This window comes from Jatropha curcas, unplaced genomic scaffold, assembly GCF_041381405.1.
Source record: "Jatropha curcas cultivar XTBG-Jc1 unplaced genomic scaffold, XTBG_Jcur_1.0 HiC_scaffold_816_pilon, whole genome shotgun sequence".
NCBI lineage: Eukaryota > Viridiplantae > Streptophyta > Magnoliopsida > Malpighiales > Euphorbiaceae > Jatropha > Jatropha curcas.
The window spans coordinates 5458-10040 of NW_028322544.1; the positions used below are offsets into that span (position 1 = coordinate 5458).

Genomic DNA, 4583 nt, shown 5'->3' on the forward strand with positions numbered 1-4583 from the left:
TTAAAGTTGAAAGAAACTTAAAAAAATAAAAAATTGAGGACAAGAGGAAGCAAAGTACACACTCCAAATGAAAGAATGTTACTTTAAATGGAAATGTAAACTGATAAGGGAAATCTTGAAAAGGAATATATGCGTATGATTAGATAAATAAAGAAATCAAAGAATCTGATAAGAAATGAACCCTAACAGAAAAAGGACCTTTACAAAGAAGAAGAAAGAAATATAGATAATCAAGAATCAAAAAGAATTATAGACAAAAAAAGAAAGAATGAAAGAAAGAGGAAATTTATGAGAAAACCTACCTGTGGTTAGGCTCTAGCTACCAATCCAAGCTCATTTGAAAAGCAGCAGGAGCAACAAGGATCAAGCAGATGTATTTTACCTCTACTTTTTTCCTTTTTTTTTTTTTTTTTAAATTCTTTTTTCTTTTTTCTGAGGCTGTCGTTTCTGGCACTGTTGACACTTTGCATACAAAATCCACCAGTTGTGTTAAAGGAAGGAGAGAGAAAGATATTTCTTAACCTAGTTTAGAAAAGGAAAAAAGAAAGATTCTTTTTATGGAAAAACAAACAGGAAAATGGTTAAGTGAAAGTCCTCTCACATTGACTTAGTTGATAATAATAGGAAAACAAAAAAAATTTGACCATTTTATAATTTATATATTTTAACTCTTTTTTCTTGGATTAAATATTTTTAACATGTTCACTTACGGTCTGTTTGGATGGAGGGATTTTTAGGGAGAAAAGAAAATTGGGAGATAAAATTTGGAAAGGAAAATGAGAAGATACTCTACTGCTTTTTTAGTACTCAAGCATAACTTATTTTTCAAAAAGGAATTATTGGAAAATTCATTTAAAATTATTTTTAATTTTATTGTTTTTACTATTAAAATATTTTAAAAGTTACCCAAAAAAAATTAATATCTTTAGTATATAATAGCTTTAGTTAAAATAATTCAAATAATATTGTAACACATAGGGTACAGTAGCGGAGTCAAAATTCAATCTTAACGTCTGATTACGAAGCCAAAAGAAAAGAAGGCAAAGTCAATCTCTCGGCAAAATTAGTCGTTCTAATAATTATTAGCTTCGGAGTAACTTTTAGTATTCAATGAAAGCGTTACTTTAATTTCTAAAAGTTCATTCAAACGTTACGGTTATCGATCACTATAAACAGTAACATTCAACGTTTTGACCAGAGTTGCTAAAAATAATATTTCGAAATTATGGGACAAAGTGAAAACAATTTCACCAATTTATATTCAATTTATAAAGTAAATTTAGAAATTTTTTTGAACTTAGATGGCTATAGTCACCCTTAGGCCTTCTTTCTGCTATTGAGAGGCGAAATCAGAATTTAAATATAAAGAGTGAAAAATAAAATATAAATGGTGAATATGTTTATTTTTAATAATATATATTAAATTTATATATAGAAAGTTGAAAATTTAATTACATCGTATTTTGTTATTTAGAGAGATTCTAAAAAGTGTAAATTCCAATTTTTTTTTTATACAAACAATTGGAAACATTAACCAATGACTCTGAGATTTTCTTAAATAATGTTTTCTTTTGGAAACTAATGCCTGAATATATTAATAAAAAAATACAGTTATATGTCACACCAATGTTAAAATATCCTTAAAAAATAAAAAAAAGTGTTTCCTTACTTTACATGGCGTTATTAGCTTTCCGTACAGATAGCCACGCTGGCTGTCATGTCAGAATTCTGACTCCCTTGTACCCTCGTACCAATCTTGTCTCTTCTCTCTTCTCCATTTAAATTTAATAATAACTCATTACATACTAGGTTATTTCTCCTAAACATTTTCTTAATGAGATGTTTAGAAAAATAAGTGAAAATATTTTTCAGATTAAAGAAAAATTAAGGAATTTTTAAGAAAAATAACTTCTAGACATTCACAAATTTATTATAAGAGTATCAATTTATATTTTTAATTTTTTAATCATCGATAGCCACTGATACCAATTGTCAGGCGTCGCCACCTGTCACCGATAACTTTAATAATTTATCTTTTTTTTAATAATTTTCTTGTATTTAATAATAAAATTTTTAAAATATAAAATGTCTATTATTATTAATATTTTTATAGTCTTATAAATTAAAATTTTTAATATTTTTAACTAATTTTTGATATTGTAACCAAACACGAAAAATAAATCATTTGAAAATATTTTATAAAAGTAAATTATTTTCTAAAAATAAACAGAGCTTTGGCATTCAAAATAAAAGGTAAATCAATTTATTTGGAGATAGAAAATAGTTGAGCAATAAATGGAGGAAAGTCTTTTTTTTTTTTTTTTTCATGTTTGGGAAGAAAAAAGAAAATAATTTAGAAAATGAAAGGACTTATCTGAAGGAACGAAGACTTTGGAGGATCACTTAAGTTTCAAATTGTTTTCAATTTTACCCTAAAACGTGTAAGTTTTTTTTCTTTATTTGACTTTCCAAATGTTTGAAAGTTTTTCTTTGGTCTACAGTCAGAGTCTACTAGCTTCCTCTCCAGTCCCCAGCCTTATTTGACTGCACTTGAGATTAATAAGGGTAAATATGTCTTTTTATTGGGAAAAATAGTAGAAAAAAAAATATTTGGCACTCCTCAATATCAGGAGCTGTTCCTTAATTTCAATAAAAAAAAAAGAAAAATTAAATTTCAATGAATTTTTACATCAAATATAAAATAATAATCAAAATAAATAAATTATTATGTCTAATCATCTTGTGCAATTTCTTTTATTTTTCCAATATTATCCCAAAGTTTCTTACAACTCAAATGTATTATAGTTACTCCCTTAACTCTTTTTTTTTTTTTTACAAAATAAGTGCAAATAAATCATAGCTTTAAAATTTAAAATTTAAATAACAATTAATATATTCATTATTTCAATATATGATGATAAGAAAAAATATTGTCAAAATTATATATTTATTTATTTATTAATATCTATATATTTATTTTGTTTGGTTCAATTTGGCGGTATTAACTCTCGAATCATAACTAGACTAATATTTAGCGGTTTGAAAAATTTCAAATCAAACTAAATCATTAATTTTAAAAATTCCATTTTCAATTTAATTTAATTTGAGCAGTTTGAGATGATTTAAGAACACTTATAGATGAGTCCACACAATAGGTTTGGAGTCGAAATACATCGGGTTGAATCGATTAAATTGACCGATTCAAGTGAATTTGGTTATGTTTTATCATTTTCGGTTCTATGACACATAAAAAAATATATTCAAATCAAACTAAAAATAAACGCAACAACTAACCAAAATTCACCGATTGAATTGGTTTGATTCTAAATTATATTTCAATTTAAATTGATTTCATTTTTAAAATGCAATTTGGTTTAATTTATTTTATTTCTATTTTAAAATTGAACTCTACATTTAAGTATAGGCAAAATTTTCTTCAAAAAGACAAAAAAAAGTGGAGCCCACATGCAATAATGCTATCGGACCCTCAGGCCTCAGATGCAATACCTCAAAATGGAATAGAAGATGGAGCAAATAGGACAGAAAATGACAATGTCCATAAATAATTACACCAATACTTCTCCATATTCCTTCAAAAAAAAAAAAAAAAAAACTTTTTTATTCATACTTTTTTTTTTTATACTATTTTGGATATATACTAATAAGTTAATAGTATATTATTTATTTGTAAGATAAATAGTAAAAAATTATATGGTAAAAATACTTATATACTTTTTAAATATTAAACAATGAATAATGATTTTTAATTTATCATTTGATTTAATTTATGCTTGATGTTTTTACACAGGAATTAATAAGGTAATTAATTTTTCTAAATTATAACAAAATCAATGATAATTTAAAGGTAATATCATTTATCTCAAAACTAAAATTAGTTATTCTATATAAATAAAGGTAATATCGGAAAAATATAATTTATTACTACTTAAAATACTCAAAACGAATTACATTTTGAGAAAAAATCATAGTCGTAAAACGACTTAAAAAGAAAGTTACAATATATAAATATAGAGAGAGTTAAAGAATCATACATTGAAAGTTTGAATCGTTAATTAATCCAATTTTATTTTTGATTGACATGTGAACAAACTCAAAAATATCTTTCACTCGAAATAAATAAAAAAATTCAGAGAATTTCTTTTCAGGAATTATCACTAATCAAATTAATTATTCCGCATATATTATATCATGCACATATATTTCCATTTAGCTTGTTTATGTTCGTAATGAATGAAAAACAAGTGTGAAAAAAAAATTGAAATAAACATGACACTTACCATTGAAAGAAAGAAGTAACATCTGAAGGGGTGGACATGGCCGAGCTGCCATCTCCTGAGGCAAAAATAAAGACTTCGGCCCTAAATTTTTTGCCCTTGAATTACCGGTGGGCGTATCCTGAGCAGATTTAAGGTCCGGCCTCAGTTTAGAGATGTCAGTCCAAGTCGAGCCCGGCCCTATATGGTGAATTTTATGCAATATTATATATTTTTTTAATAATACCTTGACAATGATAGATGGTGGGCAATGATTCCAATTATCTAGCTGTAGTGTTGCACACTTGA

The 4583-nt window shown here is 25.6% G+C and overlaps 1 long non-coding RNA gene across 1 annotated transcript; it reads right to left on the reverse strand.

Moving 5' to 3' along the window:
• Positions 1-302: 302 nt before the first annotated feature.
• LOC149491704 (uncharacterized) lies at positions 303-4473 on the reverse strand. Its single transcript, XR_016319307.1, has 2 exons — positions 4299-4473; positions 303-462 (listed from the first exon to the last, which is right to left on the reverse strand). It is a non-coding gene; the product is annotated as an uncharacterized LOC149491704 (long non-coding RNA).
• Between the last annotated feature and the right edge of the window lie 110 nt (positions 4474-4583).